Raw genomic sequence first — 12,237 nt, 5'->3', positions numbered from 1 at the left:
AGATTCTGATGTTTTTACTAGTGGGAGAATCATGGACAAGCAGACACAAGGAGAGGGGGGGGGGGGGGGGGGGGGGGAGTCATTTAAAACTAAGGCACAGTGAAATTTCTTCTTTCAGATGGGAATGTGTCTCTGGAAATTTCTGTCCCTAAAGAAAATAAAACTGGACCAATATGGTATTTAAGATGGATAAAAGAATGGATGAAAGAACTGAGCGTTATGGAGAACTGGCACAGAATAGTTGACACCAGCATAGATCAGCCATAATATATTGAATGGCGGGGCAGATCTGAGGTCCTGTGTGGCCTACTCCATCTGAAAGAAGAAATTTCACTGTGCCTTAGTTTTAAATTACCCCTCCCCCCCCTTATTTTGTAGCTGTGTCAGCTTGTCCATGAATCTCCTGTAACGGATGGGTGCCATAGGAGGTCAAGAGACTGGTGCACATTTGTTCCTATTTCTCCACCTATCTTCTTCTGTTCCTGTCTGACATGATTTCTTCTTCATGAAGTTATGCTGACCCCACTTGATCAGATTACAATTTGCCAATTGTTCTGCTATTACCTCCTTAATAATTCATGATAAAATATTTCCATAAGATATTTTCCAACCTCTCTTTTTAATTATATACTAGACCAAGTGGGACCTGTTCCCCAACGCAATATTCTACCATTCACCTGTTCCCCTCAACGTAAGTCGTTTCCACCCCTCATCCATTCCCCCAACGCAACTCATTCCCCCAATGCCCATAGCCCCCAACTGTGCAGGCGTGGCTCATTTCCCCTCATCCCCCTACACTCCATCCCCTCCTCTTCACCCTCCCTCTTCTTTCCCCTCTCCTCCTCCACTCCCCACCCCCTCCCTCACCTCTCCTTTCCCCTACACTCAGTCACCCCCTCCATAACCTCACCCCTCCCTACCCCCCCCCCCCCCCCCTTGTTATCATTGTGAGGTGGAAGCTGCTGATTTTTAAAAAATGTAAATGAGATCCCATTGTGATGTCATTTTGGGGTGGAGCACTGCTGACAGGCAGTTTATGTAAATGAATCCCATTGTGAAATCATACCCTGCTAACTGCCAGTGCAAGTAAAAGTGATATTTCTCAAACTGGATTTTGTAAAGTTTAAAATGTGAATAACTTGTAAAATATACCATCAATCTGAATGAAACTTTATACACCACACACCAGGACAATGGTGAGTAAGGTGGGCCAAAAATTCTAGCTCTATCGTGTACCGTTTTGTCGTAGTTCCAGGAGCACAGGCCGCACAGACAGACAGTCATAGGAACAAACATGACTGTTTTAGTAATATATGGAAGATAATAATTACAACTGCTAATTTGGTCTCTTCAAAATTATTGCAAATGCCTTCATTATCACTTTACCTACTTAAAACAAATGTGATTCTAATACGCAAGCTCTGGCTTAGCTAATACTAAATTAATTAAATATGTTATTTAATTCCTCTCCTGTATTTTATAACTATGGTAGGATACCCATAGTATATTTTACCATAAAACCTTGAGATTGGTACTTTTATTCAGAGATCACTTTTTCAATCTATCTCATTACACATTGTTAAATTCAAAACGGTTCTCTCCTTGGTTGCTTCCAAAACAAACTTGCTGTAGGAGACTATCATGAATGCACTATCATCCATTCTTGGGGCTACCAATTCCAATTTGATTTAAATCACTCATGATTAAAGGGCCGCTGTTTAAAAAAAAAACCCAAAAAACACACCTCTATATTACCTCAAGTTTCTGTCAATCCGATTTAATCCACTAGCTCAGCCCAAGACGACTGCTCTTCTTGTATTACACTTTGCTGTTACATTCACTGGCATTAAAATCAGCCGATCCTGCAGCATCAGCCGTCTAAGATCACCACTGATCATAAAATTAACTGGTATAGGCATATACATCCTCAGCTTACATGGGTAGGTGATTGACCTGATGTCCTGCATCAAATGACTCTTTCACTCCTCAAGTGAGTTTACATGTTATATGTTTGAAGGGTGAAAAGTGCACTTCCAACAGCACTCAATATGTTCAACACCTTCCAAAAACAGTGTGGCCTATTTAGTCAAAGTATTTGTTACCTCCGCCACCTATATACCATTTATTTGTGGTTTGCAGTTACCCTTCAAGAATATTACAAGACATTTTACAAAATATCTGCCACAAAAGGATAAGCCTAAGTTCCCCTTTTGGTCACATCATGCCTCAGTTTTGAAATATATCACCAACCTTTATTAAACAAAATTTCACTTAAGTCCAAAGAAAAAAACGAGGGCAGATTAAATAGAAGCATTTTAACGAATGTCTTAAAAGAAAGAGAATCAATGAGCAAGATCCAGGAATTTCACTCTTTGCTGTTTGAACAGTATCCGGACATTAAAGCTACGAGTGACAAGGATGAAGATTCCAGTAGCGGGGGAGGGAAAAGATCGTGTTACAAATATGAAAAGCAATAGTCCAAGTGGCCTTGCAGCCCAAGCGACCCAAATTTGATCCTGATCTCTGGGTCTTGCCCATGTGGAGTTTGCTCATTCTCCTTGTGGATTTCTGCTGGATGTTGTGGTTCTTCACATTTTCAAAAGGTATACTGGAAGAATGATTGACTACTGTAAATTGTGGCAAAAGGATCAAATGGAAGTTGTTGGGATGCGAGCGGAAATAAGTTGTAGGTGCTCTGGACAGTTATGTGAACTCTTCTAGCATCAACACACGCATGCACGCTGTATTTCTGTGCCCATATTTCTTGCTAATTGAATCTGTAGCCCACATTTACAAGCATTGAATGATGTCACATTGAGTTTGGTTGTGATGCCTTTCAAATTCAAATACTCTATCAACATTAATGATCATGGTGTGGCACCATCCACTGGTTAGGCCAGTGATAAATCAAACCCTCGTTAGTAGAATGGATCGGGCACGTGACTGCGTTTGGTGGGAAGATGATGTCATGTGTAACGGGTGATGTCATGTGCCCAACTGCAACTGCAGGGACTCAGATAGTGCTCACTCTCAGCACGCGAGTGTCTGATTCTGTATCTGCCAATAAAGATCACTTTGTTCTCAAACGTGTGTCTCGCTATATTGGTGATCCTAATGATCCAAAACGGTTCTTTTGGATTCTCAAGATGCACGCAACCGACAACCTACCTCAGCAATCAGAAACAGCCGAGATCCCAGCTCAACAGAATGCCGTTTCTCTCAAGCTACCTGTGTTCTGGACATCGCAGCCACAGGCGTGGTTCCAACAGGCTGAGGCCCAGTTCCATGTTCGACACATTGCGGCCGACGACACAAAGTATTATCATGTGGTCGGCCGCTGGATCAGAACAAGGCCTGTCGCCTCGTACATTTCCTTCGCCAGCCACCAGCTGCCGATGTACGAGGGCCTCAAGGAGCTCCTCCTGCATACCTTTGGCCTCAGCCACCGCGAACAGGTAGCGAGGCTCATGCACATGGGGGTCTTGGTGACGCAAGTGAGAGGCTCACTTTGATGGATGGTCATCAGCCCTGTCTCCTTTTTGATCACACTTTCCTGGAGCAAATGCCTGAGGACTTCCGACTACTCCTTGCAGGTGAGAATTTCGACAATCCCCTGCAGCTGGCTGAACGACCTATGGCAGACCAAACAGCAGGGCGATGCCGCTATCAATCGGGTGTTGGCGATACCTCAATGGGTCCAGCGGCCAGTTCCTGCGTCCACTGGGGGTTCGGCTGCGAAGCTGGGCCCGAGCAACCCAAGAAGTCATGATGCTTCTATCACCAGCGCTGGGGTTCGGAGGCCAGTCGATGCCACCCACCCAGCACATTTCTGGCAAACGCCTCGGCCGGCAGCCGGTAGTGGCTGCTGCAGTCGGCCTGAAACATCGCCTCTACCTGGGAGCGCCATTCAGGGTGACTCTTCCTCGTCGACACGGGCAGCGTTTTTCCCCCATCAGGACTCGACACTCGTTCTGGTAAGCGGGGACATGGAGTTTGCACAGTCCCTCTCATCTTCGGCTCCTGCCATTTTACTTGGAATTTTACCGTTGTTGATGTCTCCCAGTCATTGCTGGTCGCCGATTTCCTCCTCCAGGATCAAACCCTGCTGGTTGACATGAGAGGCCAGCGCCTCCTTCGTCTGCCTGTTTGTTTTTGTTACTCCGGTTCTGGGAGGGGGGGGTGGGGGGGGGGGGCTTATGTGGCGCCATCTGGTGGTTAGGCCAGAGATAGATCGAACCCTCGTTAGTAGAGCGTGATCGGGCACGTGACTGTGTTTGGCGGGACGATTAAGTCATAAGTCACAGGTGTGCCCAACTGCAACTGCAGGGACCCGGTTAATTCTCACTCTCAGCGCGCGAGTGTCTGACTCTGTATCTACCAATAAAGATCACTTTGTTCTCAAACGTGTGTCTCGCTATAATGGTTTATATATAAAGAATAGAAGTGGGAAAGGAATTGCAGGCACAAAATAAAATTAAAGAACAGCGTTGTCATTGAAATATGACTGACTAAAATATCACATTTGGTGGAACTCTATATCAGTAAAAAATGGTTGCCACAGTTACTACTTCATAAGTACTTTGTGTGCTTTACTGTATCCTATAGTTGCAAAAGTTTTTCTTTAAATTATTTTCTGTCTTGAGTTGCATGGCATGCAGACCAGAATGCAGTTTGAGACTGGACAAGGGGATAGGTGAAGGAGGGATTGGAAAAGCAGATGTGGTGAGAATGGAGATTGGGGGATGGGCAGTTGTGGGCAAGAGAAGGTATAAAGGGCAGAAGAGATGGAATTGGAGGACAGAAATGGGGAGTTCGAAGAGAAAGTCAGGGATTGACAAGAGGGAGATATTTGCTGAGGGTTGAGACAAGATGGGGGGGGGGGGGGGGGGGGGGAGATGTAAGAGGCTGATATGGCATGGTGGCAAAAATGGGTAGGAATAGGAGTAATTAACTGGCACACCTCACGGAATGAAACACTTGCTGGATCCATGATCCCTACCTTACAGTTGCTGATGTACATTCGAAGTGCAGATTAAATCTGAGACACACATTACGATAGCTACATGACTGACTCACCTCTAGGGAGCAGATTTGTTGTGGGCCCTTATCCAGCATCTACTAGACCAAAAGTGAGAATGTTGAGGCAGATTAGAATCAAGATTAACATTTAAATTTCCCATCCTCCCAAAATTTGAAAGCGCAATCAGATTGTTGATTATTTGTAAAACAGTAAATTGTTCACAAACCTTGACTTTTCTAACACCATTTGATAAATTTGACTCTTTGCAGTTAGTTTTAGTTGTTTTCCTGTAACTTTCCCTGTGCATTTACTCAAATACCAAGATACACATGGAACTAATTAAATTAAGATATGTCCCATGTTTTGTGTACACAGGAAAACCAGCATGGAAATACACATGAAGGAAAGCATAATATTATTTGAGAGATACACTTATAATTTGAAAAGCATTTAAAAACATATTCTGTTTAAGAAGGAACTGCAGATGCTGGAAAATCGAAGGTAGACAAAAATGCTGGAGAAACTGGAGCGAAGGAAATAGGCAACATTTCGGGCCGAAACCCTTCTTCTGACTGAAGAAGTTTTTAATCTCTCTTTCTCTTTTGGTTTAATGTAATATCCTTTATATAAAAGACCCTGGTAAATTTGTAGCCACTGGATGGAACTGTGAGCGTAAAAGAATAAGACTGAAAGCATTCCATGGTTACACAGAAAAGCTGGAGAAACTCAGCGGGTGCAGCAGCATCTATGGAGCGAAGGAAATAGGCAACGTTTCGGGCCGAAACCCTTCTTCAGACGGGTTTCGGTGAAAGCATTCCATGCCTTGTTAGTTGTAATGCCAACTGAACTAAAGACCACGAGTAAAATACACAAAAGGAAACTCCATCATTCAGCCATCCTGACTTGGTAATGAAGGAAATAACTCAAAGGGAGAAACATACTTATTCTAATTCCCACCATTCCAGCTGCCACATATGCACCAGGCAATTAACCTAGCACGATTGAAGAAGGTGCAACTACCATCAACACATCACCTTCAACTGCAAAGGACCCAACACCCTTGATCATTATTCTATCACCATCAGGATACCTACTGCTCTATCTCTCACACACACTTTGACCATCTGACCACCTGGCTGTGCTTCTTCTTCCTGCGAGGGGAGACACATATGCAGTACTAGCAAAGAGGATTACGAAGAGTTGGAAGCATCTAATTCTCAAGGCGGCAGCATCTATCATCAAAGATTCTCACCATCCAGGCCATGCCATCTTGTCACTGCTACCATCAGGCAATAGGGACAGAATTCTGAAGTTTCACACCACCAGATTTGGGCACAGCTACTTTCATGCATCAGGTTCTTGAACTGGCCTGCACAACCCTAATCCCATCTCAGCATTGGAACACTACAAATCACCTCTTGCACTATCATGGATTTGGTTTCTAATTGTGTTTTTGCACCTATATCGTGTTATTTATGCACCGTTTTCTTGGAAATTATATGTAGAATTTATGTATACTTAATGTCTACATGTGTTATCTAAGTCTATGTGCCCATGATGCTGCAGCAAGCAAGATTGTCACTATACTTTCATTACTCGTACAAATGACGATAAATACTTGACTTGACAAATAGTGAGTGAAAGATCTGTCTTGCCTGCTCCACCGCAAAAGCCAACAAACTGAATCTTCCAATTTTATATCAAGTCGCAGCTAAGTGTGATGAATACAGAAACATTTAGGACCTCAAGCATATTGGTGGGCACCATCTAAAACAATAGTTGGCGCAACACAGTGACAACCATCTAGTTCAGAATTTATTTATCCATCAATTCTAGTGTTAGATCAAGTATAGAGGGGACAAAAGCGAGAGATTGAAAAATAAAAAAGACATATAATTTTAAAGAGTTCCTAACAATTACAACATCAGATTCTACACTTACAACAAAATTAGGGCCCATATGTCTCTTCAAAATGGAACTGCTTAATGTCCACTGCCAGTGACCGATTTTGACAGCTGTTAAAGAAATACTTGAACAAAACTGGAAATGTTCAATTTACTAATGTTAATTTATCCTACATCTACCATGCAAGCCCAAAAACTAACAAGTCAAATATTAAGGTAGACAACAAAAGGTCACTTCCATGAAACTAATGCCGAAACAAAGCCAGGAACCTTTTGACATAATAGCTAACCAGTAACTATTTAATGGCTGAAACTCCTGTATCATGCATACATTTTATGATAAGGAACTTCATTATAGTTTTGCCAGAATGTTTTAGCCCAAATTTACTTAGAAAAGAAATAAAGTTAAGACCTTCAAAATAGATCAAGCATGAATTAGGTAGATAGCTTTTGTAATTTCGACACCGTCACTTTGCCAAAAGCCCGTCTGTTGTATGCCTTATCAAAATGGTACAGAGCGATGGGGCATTCAGGACTTAAATTGAGAAAGATCATTCTCCAAGTCAATCTGCAGTCTCCCTTTCTGGATGTCTGTAGTTTTCCATCAGCTATGTTGCAGCTACTTCATGGGAAATGCAGGACAGCTGGAACGATACTCATTGCATCAATTGCTTAGATTTATCATTGAACAATATTGTATATACCAAACAGAGTTGCTTTCCTGATTAACCACATAAGACCACAGAGGAAAGTGGTCCTCGACAGCTACCACCTAACAGGGCTGATCAGAGATCTGTGACAATCAAGGGTCCAGTATCACTCTTAGCAACTGACAACAGTGCTACACATGTTCAATGATGTTACTGCCTTGATCAACCCCAACTTTCTCCCATATTTACTCTTTGCTATTTCCTTCCGTCTATCATGAGATTTAACAGAGGTAGAAAAATGAACGTTGATGAATGTGGGCCCAATATTGACCATAACATGACATCAGTAGTGTAGTGAGTTGGTGCTAAGAGATGGGAAGCCAATAGCAGCATAAGTGGAACTTGGATCTTCACTCTGGACAAATACAAAAATATAGAGACACAAAAGATTCCCATCAAACAAACCAAGGCAGTAGGAAGATTTTTGTATCAGAGCTACTAGACCTGGGTGCAAAACGATTGGATGGGGCTCAATAATTTATCATTTAATATTTGATGAATATTCAAGAGTTTGACATTGGCTTGATTGCAGGAAGAAAATTAATCTGCAAAGAAAAGAGCAGACATTAGCAGATGATCAGGGCCACCAGGTCTTATTGCAATCTTCCATTTTATGTTTTGATGACAATTCTCTTTTATTGTATCTGATCTCAAAGACTAGAATATAAATGTTAATGTTGAACTGAAGTGAGAACAATGTCTGTGGAAACAGGCAGGGTCCTGTTCTGCTCAACCAGCAAGAAACATATTGAGTGCAATATTTAAAGCTAAGAAGGATTGAAAACATTTTTGTTCAAGTGTAAAGGCAATATGAAAACCATTAATATGAAACATATGTATTTATGTAATATATCCCTTTTGTTCCATTTCCTGTTGAATACTCCTGTAATGTGCACCAGTTCTCGACTGTCAGCATGCAGCAAACATGTTGTGTGTTTTTTTTTCTATGCATCTGTGTTCTGGGCACATTTGTTCAATCAATTAATTCAGATCTTCGGGCTAGGTTAGATTGGGAGTTAGGATGTTAAGAGATTTCTGGTAAATGCTAAGTTTATGACCACAGGTAAAACAACCTGTTAATGTCAGAAGTTGGGCAGCAGTAAATTAATCTGATAAACAAGGGCATCTCAATGGCTTCAGGCAATTGAGTATCAAGATATATGAGTGACCATGGATCGCATTGCGGTAACAAGCTCTCATTAGTTCCTCAGGACAACTTAGGAAATTCAGAAATTCCGCCCCAAATCGTTTTTACATCCCACCGTTTATATCCTTCACAATCTTATATATTACTAAAAGTCTGTTCTTGACCGGTTTTGGCCATCTGTGCTGCGATTTCCGAGAGAACGCCGCCACTTACGGCCGTCATTTTTGGCCACCTTGCTGAGAGCCCCCCTCCGCCATGTGTGTGCCGAGGATTTTTCCCGTCGATGAAAAATGACAGAGATATTAATAATTTTACAAAATTCCCCATTCTCTCTGCTGCCCCTGCTGGCAGCAGGTGGGAGGGACTATAAAACCAGGAAGTGGTGTGCCTCAATCAGTGTCTGCAAGCTGGAGGAAGGCAGAGGGTCACGTTTCTCTGAGCTGTGAATGACACTGAACACATGACTACTCAAATGCAAGTGTCCTTAGTGGTTCTAAAATGCTTGCAGAATGCGTCTATTGGTTCTAAAATGTTTACAAAAAGTGTTTATTGGTTCTAAAATGTTTGCAAAAAGTGTCTCTTTTGGTTCTACAATGCTTGCAGAATGTGTCTTTTTTGGTTTAAAATGTTTTTTAGGTTCTCCACCCCTTTTCCTCTCCCCCTCCCTTTCCTCTCTCCCCCCCCCCCTTTCCTCTCCCCCCCCCCTTTCATCTCCCCCCTCTCCTCTCTCTTGCCCCCCTCTCTCCCTTGCCCCCCCCCTCTCCTCTCCCCCCTCTCCCCCTATCCTCCTCCCTCCCTCTCCTCTCCCCCCTCCTCTCCTCTCTCCCCCCCTCCTCTATCCCCCCCCTCTCCCCCCTCCTCCCCCCCCTCCCCCCTCCTCGCCTCTACCCCCCTCCTCCCTCTACCCCCCCCTCCTCTTTCCCCCCCTCTCATCTCCTCCTCCCCCTCTCTGTTCCCCCTCCCCCTCTGTCTCCCCTCATTTTCTCCCCCCCTCCATCCCCTCCCCCCACCATTCCTCCCCTAAACCCCCTCGCCTCCACACACCCCTCCACCCTCCCTCCCCCTACCTGCTTCCCACACCTCCCCCCCCTCCCCTCTTCCCCCGCCTCTTCCCCCCCCCACTCTTTTCCCCCCTCCCCCTCTTCCTTCCCCCCCTCTTCCCTCTCCCTCTCTCCCTCCATCTCTCTCTCTCCCTCCCCTCCAACTCTCCCCCCCTATCCTCCCTCCCTGCTCCCCACCTCACCCCCCTCTCAGCACTCCCTCTCTCTCTCTCCTCCCCTCCTTACCCACCCTCCTTCTTATCATCCTCTCCACCCCTATCCCTCTTGCCCCTCTCTCTGTGTCTCTGTCTCTCTCTATGCTCCTACTCTCTCTGCCCTCACTCTCTACCCCCCGCCCCTCTAGATGTGACTGCAAGTTGGGGGCTATGCATCAGTAGATAGGGTGGTTATGGGGTAAAAGGAGCAAATTAATAATATTAATATAATATTAAGTGGGTAATTAGCGTGAGTGCATGGGGATAGTTCGTGTGTGTGACGCTGCGTGCCGCCCCGCCCCCCCCCCCCCCCCCACACAACCGCACGTTGGGGGAACAGACCCAATGGGTCTGCACTTGGTCTAGTAGGTAGATAAATGTGCCTACTTGTAAAATACATTGTCAGAAGACATTGTCACTGACAGAGAATTTGCAAATGGGATTGTCAAAGCAAATGACCCGGCAAAGAGACAGCAGTTTAAAGTTCAAGCTGGACCTCCATGGAGCAGTAGCCTCACAATTTCCATGCTTGAAATTGCAAATCATATAGCTGCCACCTATTGGAACAGGTTGCTTATGATCATAAAACCTGGTGAAAACTAGTCATTAGACGACAACTGACTTTGAAACATACCACACAACAAATATAAAATTGGATGATAATGTGCTTGCCAAATTTTAAATGGTCACATCCCACAACATTTTGAACTAATCTGCACTCAATGTGGAACAAAATGCCTGACCTAATTGAACGTTTTATGCAATAGATACAAAACGTCATTTCCCCTGAAGGTCAAATAACTTCACTTAAAACATTACACAATAAAACAATCCCATTTCCAGATAAAATGAAAATAATGGACTCCAGTTTATCCTCCATGTGTTTGCAGATAAGTTAACTAAATAATAGCCTTGAAGCAACAAAACAAAAGACAAATTTGCTTTGGTCTGTCATTGAATTGTGATCCTATAATGTATATTTTCAGATTGTGTTGTTTTGGTAATAAGTTCCTTTCTCCACGTTTGTAAAACTGGCAGATAATTACATTATCCCAAATAAACACAAAGTGCTGGAGTATCTCAGCAGTTCAGGCAACATCTCTGGAGGACATGGATAGGTGACGTTTCAGGTCGGAACCCTTCTTCAGAAGATCCTCCAACACATTGTCGTTTTTTGTAAACCAGCATCTGCAGTTCCTTGTTTCTTAATTTATACTATCCCCTCTAGTGGTGATTCTGTTACAATGCAGTCAGTTTAACTTCTAAACTGTCTAGGGAACTGTGGGTGAAACAGAAAACACTGGAGGCGAATAAGAAACAGTTGAAGTCACTTCGATACTACTGCCTTTGAACAATAATCAAAGGAGAATCTGAGGCTGTCGCCAGGGTTACTTGTGAGAAGACCATCTGTTTCAACTCCAGATTTATGCTTTTAACTGAACTTTATATAGATAAAGAAATGAAAATTGAAAACACTTTCAATTCTGGTACTAACTCAAATATGTGCATGTTCATGTGGAGGAGAAAAGTCTGCAGTTCACCAAGAAAAAAAATAGTTCATTGTCGAGCATCGCAGAAAGTGGATGGCCCTGTGGAAAACAGGATCAGGAGCCTTTCAGTCCGTCTTGGCCAGATCAACTGTTCAATATGATCAGTTTGGATTAATATCACAAACAACTTTTGCACACAAAGAAAGGACACTGGAGGAAGAATTGGGGAATAAAACACAAAAAAATGCTTTCAGTAAAAATAAATTAAATGGTCACCCCATTGCAACTTCTCCGTGGATTGTCACCTTGTCGTGGTGGAGAAGCTTATGTGGACCTGAGATCCTGAGAGCGATGCCATCTGGAGCTATGCTCCTGGTAGGGCCACCCATGGCGGTAAGGTCGAGGGGGAGATCTCTGATAAAGAGCAATCCAACCAAGACCTCAATGGTGCAACAGGCGGAGGACGATGGCTGATCTTAGTGGAGTGTCACAACGGCTGGGAAGGTGGATGAAGGCTGCAGCAGGAAAGGGTCTCCGGTCGTCTAGTACTCCATGCCACTGGATCCCGACTCAGGTCTGTCAAAGACCGTGGGGTGGCTGTCTGTGCACCAGTCTCCCCACATTAAACAAAGTCACGCACAGGCATTCTCCATATAGGGAATAATACCCTGGAGACACCATGGTCAGACTTAAGAAGCAACTACATCACCA

At 43.7% G+C, this 12,237-nt stretch overlaps 1 long non-coding RNA gene across 1 annotated transcript in view; it reads right to left on the bottom strand.

Moving 5' to 3' along the window:
- The window catches only part of LOC129701633 (uncharacterized), a 15,213-nt gene extending 2,976 nt beyond the window's left edge, over positions 1-12,237 (bottom strand). Inside the window, exons 1-2 of the long non-coding RNA XR_008724225.1 lie at positions 11,832-12,237; positions 5,077-5,118 (exon numbers count right to left, since the gene is read on the bottom strand). This is a non-coding gene — a long non-coding RNA (uncharacterized LOC129701633). The remainder of the gene's footprint in view (positions 1-5,076; positions 5,119-11,831) is intronic.

This window comes from Leucoraja erinacea, chromosome 11, assembly GCF_028641065.1.
Source record: "Leucoraja erinacea ecotype New England chromosome 11, Leri_hhj_1, whole genome shotgun sequence".
NCBI lineage: Eukaryota > Metazoa > Chordata > Chondrichthyes > Rajiformes > Rajidae > Leucoraja > Leucoraja erinaceus.
Note: the sequence above shows the minus strand (reverse complement) of the source record. Positions and strands in the feature narration are given on the sequence as shown.